The 14,719-nt window shown below is 35.7% G+C and overlaps 1 pseudogene across 1 annotated transcript; it reads right to left on the bottom strand.

Annotated features, from left to right (window-relative positions):
• Positions 1-2,285: 2,285 nt before the first annotated feature.
• On the bottom strand, positions 2,286-7,346 carry LOC306652671 (PRELI domain containing protein 3B-like; annotated as a pseudogene). The gene is made up of 2 exons: positions 7,194-7,346; positions 2,286-2,934 (listed from the first exon to the last, which is right to left on the bottom strand). The product of its transcript is annotated as a PRELI domain containing protein 3B-like (transcript).
• Positions 7,347-14,719: the final 7,373 nt, after the last annotated feature.

Here is a 14,719-nt window from a genome sequence, read left to right as displayed (position 1 = left end):
ATTTTGGATGAGTTTCTTTTGGTAGGTAAAATTTGGGAAACATCCAAAAATGTTCTTAAAGCAGTGAAGCAGGCTGATCTACTATAAGAGCCACAGCATGAATATTTTAATGTCCTTATTCCCTAAATGACTACTTATCAAATATGATGAATTTCACAGAGAAAATAGAGAGCTGATATACTTATGAAAGAAAATATCCTCAGATTGGTGACTATCTTGTTAAATAATAATAGACTGTTTCAGAACTAATACCATTACAATTGTATGTTTTTCTTTTTTGAATTTCTCTTTCCTGTATTATATCATTCTATATATGATCTTGATATAACTTGTTCACAACTGATTTAAATTCTTTTGACAGAGTATGATGTGAATGCTTTGAATAATAGTTCATCTTTAACACATGCATGTTACAATTAATGAAGCATCTATAATTATTTTATAAGTGAAAATATAGCATTCATTATTGTTTACCAAAGAGACTGACTGAAGTACTCTGTTAAAATAAGCTATGCCATAATATTTCATGTGCTTCAGTCTTCAACTGATGAAGGGGAATAAAAAAGAAATGCAAAACTATAGTGGGATTGTCTTGCAGACTGAGTTAGAATGTTCTAATGTATTACATAAAAGGGTATGTGGAGATAATAAAAGAAAGTAAAATTTATATGTACCAGTATACAATATTTAAGATTGAAACATTCAGTTAAGAAATTTTGTAGAGCCACAATTATTGAATCACATTTGTGCTGAATAATGATATTGATCAATATCTTTAAGAACTATCAGAAATCTGTGTCAGAAATGTCTCTTCTGCACTATATATTGCTCAGTGATACTCCTTTCCATATATCAATACTGATCTTATTTGTATAATCCAAAAATTCTAAGACTATTTCAATACCTAAATGTTTATATGTATGCATGTGTGTGTGTGTGTATTTTTCTTTTTTTTTTTTTTTGCCATGCTAGGGACTGAACCCAGGGCCTTGTGCTTCACAGGCAAGTACTCTACAAACTGAGCTATATCCCCAGCCCTATATTTTTAAATAAAATACATTTTTTGGATTGTTTTTTACATCACAACCACTCTGGAAAAATAAATAAGGATATCTCATAATTAAAACCTGCAGTGGACAGATTGAGACAACATCAGTACCCTATGTACATATATGATTACGCAAATGGTATGAGTCTACTTCATGTACAACCAGAGGAATTTTACCCCATTTGTTTATAATGAATCAAAAAAAAAAAAAAAAAACCCTGCAGTGAACTTCACTCAGTGGTTAATTTGGGCCATTCCCCACCCTCCAGTATTCATTTTTTCTCCCAAAATGCCCCCACAACTTCACAATGGAACCATATAATGTAAAACTTTAAGTACTCGGGATTTATGGTTCACATGAAGACATTATCTGTGCAATTTTAAATGATGTAAGGCTCTCCATGTAAAAAAAAGATGTTTTGTAGTCACAATTACCTCAATAAGTATTTATATTCAAATAACCTGACATATCATGCCTTAGCAATTTCAAAACCACTATTTTGATAATGGCCATTTATAAGTTAGGCAAATGTGAAATGCTAAAAGAGCTGAAAAGCTGTTCTGTTTCAGTGTTCCAAGAGTGCTGCAGAACTTACATAGTGAATTTTTTTTTTTTTGTAACATAACCAGCCCAGAGTACTGCATGCTAAATCAAATTCAAGGAAGGTAACACCTTTGTTAAGTTACAAAACGTTGGCAAAGCAATTCAGTACTCTTTAATACAATAACATATTATTTATGTTGGAGTCATATTTTAGACTTAGTAATAATTTTAACTCCAAAATTATCATTAAGTACCATATCAAAACAATGGTTTCTAGGATAGAAGATTATTTTATATAGTTTAATGTATTTTAAAACTATATGATTTCTCCTTTTATAGTGAGTTCCCTCATGCATGGCATTCTATTCTGTATTACCAAAGTGATCTTGTTTGATTCTGAGGTTGGTCCAGAGTCAGGTACAGTTACAAAATTTGAAAAGTGTTAAAATTATATTTTAAGGAGAGTCAATGTCAATACCAATTTTTCCAAGTACTATTTAAAAAAATATTAAATTTTTACATAAATACTAGAATTTTAGAAATTAGTCATTTCAAGCTCACTAACCTCAGATGATTCCTTGGATTTTAGAAGTCTTGTATCTTTATTTGGATATAAAGTCATATAGTCTTACTCCAGATTATTTTTAAAATTCTACCTAAAATATTGTTTTAGTTTTTAATGACAAAAAAAATACATTGTCTGCTTGGAAAGACCTAGGGACCTGATATATCTTGACTTTTTCTTTTCTCTACAAATGCTGCCACCACCATCATTATTCTTATGCTTCTTCTTGCCAAAGCTGTCAACTCTTTGATCTCAGCATTTAATTTATATATTACCCATTCCATTGCTTCTTAGACTTTACCAGCATTGGAAGATATGCTTGCCATCAACCCTTCCAGGTAACTAAGGCTGACTCCCTGCACAGAGATGATGGCTTCCTGAATCAGAACTGTCTTTTCTGCATATTAAGGATGTAATTTTTATGTAAGTCTCTCATCCCCTGAAATACTTGTAAAGGAATATTAGTAGTTTTAAGTTCCATTGTTTTCTCTACAGGAACAACTACAGAATATTCTTGCAGTTGTTTTGATTCTTGCTGCACCAATAAGAGACTTCAGGGAAGGAAGGAATTACCAACTGTATGATGAGAAGTCTGTGGCTGCACAGTTTTCCAGAGGGATCTATATGTCTGTCCAGCATATCAACTCCAACTACATTGAAGTTCATAGGGTTTGGATATTTGTGCATTGCAGCTGTAATAATTGTTTCCTATGGGTGGTTGAAGACATGCTCCAAGGTCCAGAGTTTCCTGGTGCAGACAGCCCAAGCCCTGTACAGCTATGCTGGGGAACAGTGAGTCACCCCGGCACTGTCCCACCCAACTTGCACCCAGTGGGCCATATAGTGTGCAGAAGCCATCAGGCCCCAAGAGAGAATATCCCAATTGAGATCCCTTAAATGTTTGCATTTTCCTAGCTAAAGGTTTCCTAATAGGTTGTGTTTATATAAATATTTAATATTTTATTAACTATAGTTTTATGTTTCTAAATACAAAAATTTTTAACATTGATCAGTACTGTATATGCTTATAATAAAACTTGTAAGCATAATTTATTATAAAAGGAAAAGTACCAGATTATTCATTATTTATATCTAGGGAGTTTTAAGGCTGAGTTCAGTAAGTTGTCATTACACAATAATTACAGAAGATACTCAACTGGTTTACCACTGAAAGACCTAGCAGCAAACTTTTTATTAGGTAGGTATATAGATCTGTTATTTCTATTCTTATCATTCTTGCTGTAGTGCACTACACTTAAAGCATTGGGGAACTCTAATGTTTCATATACAGTTTTTCCCTCCATCCCTCCCCCTGCCCTGCAGTATATTGTTCATATGGTTTCAATGCTGCACAAATATGCATTTTCTCATGCCTGTTTGCTTTGAATGCTATATGCTGATTAATAGCAAGTTGTTACTTTTGTTATCTGTATACAGTTGCTTGCTGTAAATTAGCAGATCCTGAAATAGATTTATTGCATGTCTAAAGTAAAAGTATTTTATGTAAAAATTAATATAATGGAAACTATCAAAGTTACTTCCTTGTAGACTAGCTTAAAAGCAGGTTTTTCTGTTTCTGTCATTATTTTTCTCCCTCTTCTTATTTATGTGGAATACTTGAACATTTTATACTTTTGCTACAACTGAATCTGATAATATCTGAAACTCAGTATTCTACTGTCCAGCACTGTGGTCCCAATCTAACAGTTTTGATCTTATCCTTGGGAGATATTTAGCTAAACAGACAGCACTTATATATTTCACTCAGCAATGAACTCATATAGAAGAATGACTTATTCTATCCTCCCTCGGAAGCCACAGCCTTGCAGAGTATATAAGCAAACTGAGAATGACATCTACAGAACAGTATAATTAGTGCTATAAAGCTTATCTGCAGGGAGCAGTGAGAGAACACCAGAGAAGCAGTTAGCTCCTTGAGAATTGCTATGGAGGAAAGGGAGACACAAAACCTCAGTCTGAAAGCAAAGAACGAAATGTCTATATGCACTCACAGGGAGATTGCTGGTAGAACTCCCTATCCCACATTTTTGAATGCCCCCTACATTATGACAGAATAGGAAAGAAGAATTTGTAAACAAAACCCAGTTATTTTATTCAAGAGGATTAACTCATTAGGGTAAGATTCTCATATCCCAATCATTTCACCTCTTGCATATTCTCTCACATGAGCTTTTGGGAGATACTTCATATCTGAATCATAACAGTTTTATTAATTTACCTATCAATACTGTACTGAGGAACAGAGAAAGAACCTCAGCTCAACAGGGGGATGGAAAAGCAGGGGTTTTGAGAGTAACTTCTGTACTGGATTCCAGAATCAGATGGTACCATTCTGTGAAATGTTTTGGGAAGCAGAAACATATGCCTTTAACAAATGTTGGGGTAAATTTGGCAAAAGCTGAGGCTCACTTCTTCTTCAGTCACAAATAAAGCCATTTACACTTTTTGCCTCCTATTTAGGGGCTACAGTGACACAGGAAGACTTGGAATTTTATGTACAAAGAAAAAACTGTAGGATGCAGGCCTGTCACCAATAGGCTCATCCTCTCACCGTGGAGTTATTTCAAGGTGAAGGACAGGCTGAAAGGGAATACCAGGGAAGACCATTTTACTCTTTAAATTATTCTCAGATACCTCTGCTGACTTCTGGTTTTTGCTGTCACTGAAAGGTCTCCATGATAATCCACCATGATATTAAGATGGAGCCTCCCTTGACCAGGGTTTTATTTGGTAGCCTTTGGTCAATAACTGTCTCACAACAGATGTATACTAAAACCCACTGCAAGGCCTGCTAATCCAGACTCTGTGAGCAGTAGCAGACTCCTGAGCAGACCTCATGTAGTCACAGAGACATCTGTGCAAACTCCACTGCAGGTGTGAACTTAGCTGTCTGTCTCAGTTGTCAGTCAGGGCAGTGGTCACATCAAGAGGACATTGGGTCTTTCTATGGACATTTTTAACTATCAAAAATTGCAGGTGTCAGTGCTAGGTTATCTATTAGGCAGGGACCATGGATGTTACTAAACACATCATCATAAACAGGGAAGTCCCTCAACACAAAGAAGCATCTGGTCTCTCACATTAATCATGCTGAAGTTCAGGAACCCTGGTATAGATCACCAATGCTAATCAGAAAGGCATAGTGATTGTTTTATAGTACGTGAGGAAGGGAAAAAAAGAAAAAAAAGAAGGGGGAGAGGAAGACACATGGCATATTAAAACTTGGGGGCAAGGGAAATAATAATTTGGGCCTGATTCTTGTGCTACAGTCTCTCTGTCAATGAGTTTGACCAGACTACCAAAAGTTTTCCAGTCCAAGTCCAGTTGTTGATGTGAAGGCAGATGCCTTTTCTTGAATATCAGGCAAGATTCCTTGTAAGTAGTAACCCCCTATTGAGAAAGTAGTATTTCCTCCTCTATCTCAAGCTTGCACAATGAGCCATCGAGCACTTCACCTGTGCACACACACACACACACACACACACACACACACACACACCCTAACAGATACCTTATTTGTCACAAGTTTATCCATACATTTTACACATGTCATAAGAAAAATGTATACATTTTGCAATTAAATTAAAACATTTCATTATTAAAAATCAAAACTGGGTTCACTGTACACATAACACAATTGGATATGATCATATTTATCCTTTTCTATTTCATACATTTTAAAATCTACCAAAATATCTTAAACCAATGTCAAATTAATAAATATATTGGATCTCTCATGCAATCAGCAGATATTACAGACCAAAAGCAATATGCTAAAAGGTATTATAAAAGAGATATTTCTAAAATAAGATATATAAGAGATATTTCTAAAAAAGATCATGAGATGCTAAAAGGGATGCCTGGAGCATAACCAGGAAAATCCTGCTTTTTTGATGATAATAAGACATTGAAAAAGCCTTGTGATATGATGGAGGTATTTTGGCTTTGGAGTCAGACACAGTTCATCATGAGTTCCAGCCCACCTGCTTATAAGTTGTGGAAGTTTGTCCACCAGAAGAAACAGATATTACACCTGGCCTTCAGGTCTAAGTCCAAATTGCCAAATAAGTTTGCATTTAATGTATTTAAACAATAGAGTCAAGGCTGTGGAAGATTGCAGGCTATGTGATTTTAATCTCCTGGGCTCCCCCACATTCATTTTTATGCTGTGTGATATCTGGGAAATAACCTATAACCAGTGTGAAGTGGGAAATAATGATCAACTTTTGGACACTTCCTGGTTAGAGTTTCCTGTTCCCACTCAGGACACTGTCTCTCCTACTTATGGAGTCTGAGGAGAAATATTAGTAGAAGACTGTATCCATCAACTCTAGCATACAAAGGGAACAGGCCCTTTAAGTCCCTGACATCAGGGAACTCATAGCTCTCAAATCTGGAATATAGCTTCTGTGAACTGAGTTATGATAGAGTCAAACTTGAGGGTGTAGTTCCCAAAACACAAATACTTTATTAGCAGTATTTTATTAGTCACAGATAATATTCTGGATGTGCCAGGTTATATTATTTATATTAATTTTAACTGTTTCTTTTTATGTTATTAATGTGAATACTAGAAATATTTTAATTATCCTTGTGCCTTCCGTGTTGTTTGCATTGGACATTGTTGCTTTAGGGGGTTACTTCCCAGTTCAAAGTTCAGTGTGTCTCCTAAACAAGAACAGAAAGCAGAAAAGTCAAATGGAATTTTATAGTAATTTTCATTATATTAATTTCATTCATGATTGAAAAGCAGGATATAACCCATAAAATGAAATGACCTTATGTGCAATGTTAAAAGCAAATGTTCTGCTGACTGAGCTGGATCCCACTTCTGGAAGAAAATCTTGCCTTAAAACAGAAGGAGTCTGAGGCTATGAGGTGCAATTCCCTGACTTCAAAAGAAAAAAAAAAAATGCTGCAACCAACAAACCCGTCATTCTTGCTTTATTAATGCCTGGATTGGATAATACTCCATGTCACTCAAAACAAACAAACAAACAAAAAAAAAGACTCACTGGACTCAGACTCAGGGGGTGAGGTCTGAAGCCCTGTCCAATCAGGAGCAGTTGTGAGAGCAGGGAGGAGGGGCTGGCTTCCACAATCTGGCTGGGAGTCTTTTCCTCCTGAGTTCGCCATTTTTGCCATTTGGCTACAGGCTTCACCCTCATCCCTTGGATTCTCGGTTTACTTTACTGTGCAGGTGCTGAAGATCCCTAGGGAAAAACCTGTGTCCTAGGCACCAGGAAATGGTGAGTGTGCAGTGGCATCAGGAACCTAGGGAGGGAGACTGGGGGAGGGAGACTGTTGGAACCACGGGACTGGCTGTGGCGGGAACAGAATCTAGCAGATGGGGATTCTGGGCAGTGTCTGGAGGCTACAGACCTGAGCCCTCCTCTGGGGCAGTACCCCTCAGTCCTACTGGCCATTCAAGTGGAGAGCAGGTCAGTGAAAGATATTCTTTGCCACCATTCTTATCTTCACAGGGCATCCTCAGGTCCTGCCTCAAATACTATCTGGCAGGTATGTGCCTGCAGCCGGGTCTTCCCAGATGCTGGTGATTGACTGGTGGGATGATTACCATAATCAAATCCCCATATAATTTTCCTGCAGGAGAAGAGCTGTGGTCTACAGGAACCTTGCTTCCTCCTGAGCTAACTTATTGTTCATTTTTACTTTCTTTTTCTTCACTTTCTTTTTTCTTTCTTTTTCTTACTGGAAGTTGAACCGAGGGAAGATTTAACACTGAGCTACCCTAGTACTTTTAATTTTTATTTTGATACAGAATCTAGCTAAATTGCTAAATTGCCTTTTTGTGGTTTGATTTATCTGGACTTAATATTGCAATATAAGTATATAATTTTTACATACATGTGAATTTATATATGGATTTTGTTTATATTGTGATTCCTTATTGTAATAGTATAGTTTCATAATATACATGAATGTCAGGTATGATAAGTATTTCTTTTGCTCTTACAATTGAGAAATTTCTTGGCTAATGTTATGTATAACTTTGTGGATGAATTTTAGAACTTTATACTTTGGTTTCTTATTTTATTAAAAGAAAAGCATGTTAATTTTTTATTATTGCATTATAGTTATATATAAAATTTGGATTCATTTTAACATAATCATACAAGCACGGAATATAATTTTCTTCACTTAAGTACCCAGTAGTTCCCCTTTCCTTCTCCTCATCCCTTCCCCCTCTTCCATTTATTTATAGATTTTTTAAATTACTGCTTCATAGATATACATAAAGGTAGAATTCACTGTGATTCATTCATATATGTACATAGCAAATTTGGTGGGAATATATTATATTTTAATTCTGGGGAAATTTTTCATTTTTGTAATGATGAGTTTCATCATCTACACATGGGATGTGTAATTGAGTCTTTAATGAGCATCTGATGATTTTCATTGTTTTATAAAATCTATGTACCTTCTTTCTGAACATGTATACATGTGAAATACCAGTGCATATTACACCTCATAAAATTAAATAAGGTGTTTTATACTATTTTAAAAACTGGATATACTGTGACCAAAGTGTGACTGGCCCTTAGTGACCATTTTTCTCTGAAGTTATTATTTATCTCTTCCAAGATGTACATTCTCTTGTACCATTTCCCTTGGTTACAAGTGTTTGGATAAATACTGTGTGTCCTTACATTATCATGGTCACGTATGCTGTCATTTCAGTGAGTCTCTGTGATGGGGAGTATGATATATCTTCAGTAGCAAAACTTTCCACAATTAGATAACATAAACTCTTCTCCAGTTTATGAGTATTCACTTGTTTTATATCTTTATCAATACTATTTGATTTAGTTCTGATAGAATTTTATTTTATATTTCTCTAATTTCTAAAGATGTTGAATTTTTTATGATTATTGAACACTTACAGATATCCCCTGTATTAATTGGCAGTTCAAGGCTCTTGTTTGCATTTCTTTGTAGTTTCTGACATCAAAGATATGAAAATGAATCCAAAAAGGCAGATAGAGTTTGATTTCAAGAAAAAAAGGCTATTAATTATTTAAAAAATTATTTGCCTCGTGGGGTCTCTTGGTCCAGCTGAAACCCACCAAATAGTTGAGGAGGGTGTGGAAATGGAGTTGAAGAAAGACCTCCGGAGATCAGTTTCAGAGAACTTGATCAACTTTATTGTAACATGGGCAGGATTATATCATCAAGCAGTCAATGGGCAGAATATCTCTGACAGTTGTTGGACCCAATGGGCTTACAACATGTGCAGAGATTATAAACAATGGGCTGGAAAGTCACTGGCAGAAAAAGTAAGAGGAAAGAAATGTGGCTAAGGATGGAAGGGGGCTAGGTTATCTTAGTGATTGAGCCAAGTGTGGTTAGTGTCCTAACCACAGTATCACAGTTCAGGCCCTGAGAACCTCTTACATAGACAATGTAAACCTCTTTCCACCTCATGTTCCCAATATTGCCTTTTTTCTTCCTCTGAGCATATAATGCAGGTTTCTTTTCTGTTTATTTCAAATGAAATTCTAGGGTGTATCTTTGGAAATTCTAACAGAAAAAAAATAAGAAAAATCTGTCTTCCCTATGGCTGCAGGAAAATGAATATATTTTCTTAAAATTATTTGTAAGTAAATTGTTGGATGACACATTCAGTGAAACATTCACTCTATTTCCTGGCAGCTTTATTTTTTCTTTTTTCTTTTTGAATGTTTTTGACAGTGAATTATGCATTTTATTATCTGGATTTTGGAGTTTAATACAAAATCATATAGGATAAGAACTGGAAAATCCTGGAAACATGAATAAAGGGTTGTTTACTGAATGATATATTATGACAATACCAACAAAAGGATTTTTATTTTTTAGAAATACTTACACAATTTTTCTTTTCAATTTCTTATAAGCCTTATAGATTTCTTCATTTCCTGAGTCATACTCAGACCCTCGGCCTGTGTTGTGCTTTTTTGCATTATGTAATCTCCAAGCATTTACCCTAATAAGTTATCTGGGTTGATAGATGTTTCTGAAGAATTCCTTAACATGAAAGAAAGAAAATATTTGTTTTACTCCTGGGATGTCTTCTCTAGGCACTCTCTTCAAAATGAAGAAAAAATAATATTTCTCCAGATTGACATCCCCTATGTCAGAAGCAAACAAGCCTTTGAGGAACTTTGAAGGGATTTCATGCAGTTCTGTCTCAGGGTAGTTTTTGGGTGCTGCTGAGTTGCCATTTAATGTCCAGAAACCTGAGCTGTCTCATCTCTAAAACAAGAATAATTTTAGAGAACACAGATGAATAATGCTCTTATGTAAGCCACTAATACATGTTTTAGCCACTCTTGTCAACCACATTACCAAATATTAAAGGTTGAATCTTCCTTGTCTCAATTCCAGGTTCCAATTCTTTGGCAATTGGAACCTGGCAGTTCAACTAATTTTGTTTCTCCTTGTCTTTTTTTCTGTGTCCCTAGTAAGAGTTCCCTGCTCCATGCCTCTATCGCTCATGTTCATCTATGTATAGAAAAGACTTAGAAATCTGTATTATTTGCTAACTGGTAAAGAAGGGTTCAGATTATTTCTAGCTAGTGCCTGTCCTTGTTATAATCTGAACCAGGACTTCCCTAGGTCCTGGAAAGGGAGTCCCATAACCAATCAGGTATATGAAATGTGCATATTATATATATACAATTCATATATATACATATGCAAAAATATAGGCATACATATATATATATATATATATATATATGACATAGGTGCAGATAAATCTCTTGTCTGAATTTCTTTTAAGTGAGGAATACAATTCCTTACCAATATTTCTTTCATTTTCAGGTTCAAAAAACAGGAGAGATACTGCCTTGAGAGCAGGAAGTTTTACCAAGAAAGTTTCCAGAAGTGAACATTTTCCCACCCAATGCTGCTCATGGTCTATTCCATTCCAGAGAGCAGACAGCAAACAAAACAATATATATATATATATATATATATATATATATATAAATGTAAATATATTATAAATGATATATATGTGTATCTATACATAAATGTAAATATATTATAAATGATATATATGTATATATATATAAATGTAAATATATTATAAATGATATATATGTATATATATAATATAGTATGTACACACACACACACACACACACACACACACAATCCTTTTTGAACAAGTGTCACTAACCAAGTCCTAAATTAATAAGAAAAGTTGTTTGAGTTATGTGGTATATTGGAGGTATTTGTATTTGGGATTTCAAATTAGAATCTTTGTGTGTGTGTGTGTGTGTGTGTGTGTGTGTGTGTGTGTGTGTGCTGGGGATTGAACACCCAGGGGCCCTTAACCATTGAGTCACATCCCCAGCTCTTTTTATGTTTTATTTAGTAACAAGGTCTTGCTGAGTTTCTGAGGCTGCCTTTGAACTTGCAATACTCCTACCTCAGCTTCCCAAGCTACTGAGATTACAGGTGTGTGCCACAATGCCTGGCAACACAATTCATCTTGATTGCAAACCCACTTGCTTATTGAGGGGCTTTCATCATAGGAAGAAAAAAAGTCATAGACTGGACATTAGGTCTAAGGCCATATTGCAAAAAAGTTTGCCTTTAATGCATTTAAATAATAGACTCCAAGCTTTGTATCTGAACACATGAGCCACAACTACTGCAGAGAATGGAATCCTTCACTTATAACTTACAAAAGATTGGTCAGGACCTTCATCTTCCTGAGATCAGGGGAATCATAGTTATCCAATTTTGAAAATGTTTCTGTGAACTGAGATATTCTGGAGGCTTGACATAGTTTTCAGAGTGTGCTGTTCCAAGAATACATGTACTAAACTGGTAATATTTTGTTGGTCAGATAATGGTAATATTCACATTATGGATATGTTGGGTTATGTCATTAAACTCAATTTCTACTACTTATGTTTATGTGAATACTAGAAAATTTTAATTACCCTTTAAACTCATATATTATATTCATTAAATATTACTGTCTTAGGGGATTCCTTCCCAGTTTAATGTTCAATCTGTTTTCTCACAAAAGAGAGCAGGGATGTTAAATGAAATTTTATAGGATTGTCACTTTACTATTTCCAACCATGAATAATATATAGACACATATAATCCACAAATTGAAAAGGCCTTATATGTAAGGTTAAATGCAAATGTCTTCCTGGCTAGAATGGACCCCACTTCTCCAAGAAAATCTTGCCTTAAATTAGCTGCAGCCTGAGGTTCTGGATTTCAATTCTCAGCACCTGAAAAGAACAAAGCTACAGCAAGAACTTGCCATTGTGACCTCATTCATTTATGCATTTGATGTCACCACCTCTTAGAAAACTCACAAAAATGAGTCTGATAATGTTAAAACATAAGCCCTGTCCACTCAGGAGCCCTTAAGTAAGCATTGTCTAATCCAGCACACAGGCAGTAAAGAGGAGCAGGCTTTGACACTCTGGTGTGGCTTTTGTCTCTGGAGCCTGCTAGTGTTGATATCCATCTCTAGGCTCCCTCTTTTATATTCAGGGGACCAGGTTTGCTCTACCATGCAGATGCTGGAAGATCTTATAGAAAGAAAACTGGTCCCCTCAAAAACCAGTAATACGTGAGTGTGCTGTGGCATCTTGAAACTGAGAGGTAAGGCTGCTTAAAACTGGCTGCACTCATTATGGTGAGAACTGGCAATTTCAGACTGGAATCTCTGTGGTAGTCTCTAGTGTCTGCAGTCCTGGGTCCTCTTCTGGGGAAGGTCAGCCCTGAATCCCCTCTGGACAGTCAAATGGGGCATATGTCAGCAGTAGACTCTGAAAGTCCTGTCCTATCCCTGCAGAATATCTGCAGACCCTACTTGAAGTCCTATCTGAGCACATATGTGGCAGCATTCCAGCACCTTCCCAGATTGTGTAGTGGATTGTGAAATGAGATGATCATCAGATTCACAATGCCATGTATTGTTTTCATGCATGAGATGTGGTCTATAGGGCTTTCAGTTCTTCCTTCTTCCTGAGCTTGTTTTTCTTTCTTTTTTGGGGGCATCATTTTCCCTAATGTAGAACTTGGGTTGACCTCTTACTGAAGACTTTCCTTAACATGAAAAAAGGGCAAACAATAGTGTCTCAATTCAAACGGACCTCCTGGGATGTTTGTGCTAGGCTCTTTCTTTAAAATGGAGAAGGAATATTATTTTTCTAGATAAATGTTTCCTATAACAGGAGTAAACCAGACTTGGAGAATCTTAGAAGGAATTTCATACAGTTATGTCCTGGGCAGTTGTTAATCTGACATATGATGCTGAGAAACCATTTGATATCTAGAAGTGTGTGTTTTCTTATCTCTACAATTGGATGATTTTAGAGGATTCATTTGGATCAAGGCTTCATGGAATAATTAATATTAGTTGCTCCCACAACTGTCAAAACACCTTGAAGTTACTGTGTAGATAATGCTTAAACATTTTCTGACATATCACCACTTTTTTTTTTTTTTTTCAAAATCTTATAACCTTTTCTTCAGGGTCCTCATATCATCCACATGCCCAGACACTATATGCCAAATCTTGTTTGTCTGAAATCCAGATTCAATTTCTTTGATATTTTATGGTACTTCCAATAATTGTATGTTCCTACTTGGCCTACATTTACTCTATGCCCTCAATAAAAAATTCTGCTGCATGATTCTACAGTGCATGTCCCACTTTGTATTGAAAACATAGGGCTTGGTGGTCCTTTATATTCCTCTAGACCAGCCTGTTTTATAACTAAACCTTGATTTAACTTCCCACACATTTAACATCAACCTATATTTTGATATGTAAAGGTATGTTGAGATAAATTTTAGCTGGTGTTTGCCCTTGAGGTAAACTGAATCAGGATACCCTGGACTCTGGAATGGGAACCCCAAGATGATACAGTTATATGAGAATGTTCTCTTTCTGTTGTGCTATGTAATACACAGGAGTGGATTTTATATACATATATCACATATCCTGCTTTTTTGAATTATTGTCAATTTTAAAGTCTGATGAGAATAAGAAATATTGCAAGAGTTTTGTGATCGGTGTAACTATTATGGTTTTGGAATCAGGTACAGCTTATCCTAAGTCCCAGTGCACCTACTTATTAATTGTGGGAATACATTAACAGGAGGAAACATATATTAAATCTTGGCCAATAGGTCTAACCTCAAATTGCAATATAAATTTGCATTTCATGTATTTAAAAAACAGAATCAGGACTGTGGAAGATTGCAGGCTAAGTGTCCCTAACTCCTAGGCATCTTCATTTTTCTGCTGTATGATGTCTGAAATGTGAAAAACCTGTGGTCAGATTGAAATGAGAAAGAATGATCTACTTTTGGACACTTCTTGGTTGGAACTTCCTGCTCCCACTCAGGGTATTGTTTCTTATAATTTTGGGCCTGAGGAGCAATATTTTTAGGGAACTTTATCCCTCAACACTAGCATTTAAAGTGAGAGACCAGGCCCTTTAAGTCCCTGACATCAGGGGACCCATATCCCTCAAACCTGGCATGTGAC

This window comes from Sciurus vulgaris (genome assembly GCF_902686455.1).
Source record: "Sciurus vulgaris genome assembly, contig: HiC_scaffold_440_arrow_ctg1, whole genome shotgun sequence".
Classification (NCBI taxonomy): domain Eukaryota; kingdom Metazoa; phylum Chordata; class Mammalia; order Rodentia; family Sciuridae; genus Sciurus; species Sciurus vulgaris.
The sequence above is the reverse complement of the archived record's forward strand: the minus strand, read 5'-3'. Positions and strand labels throughout refer to the sequence as shown.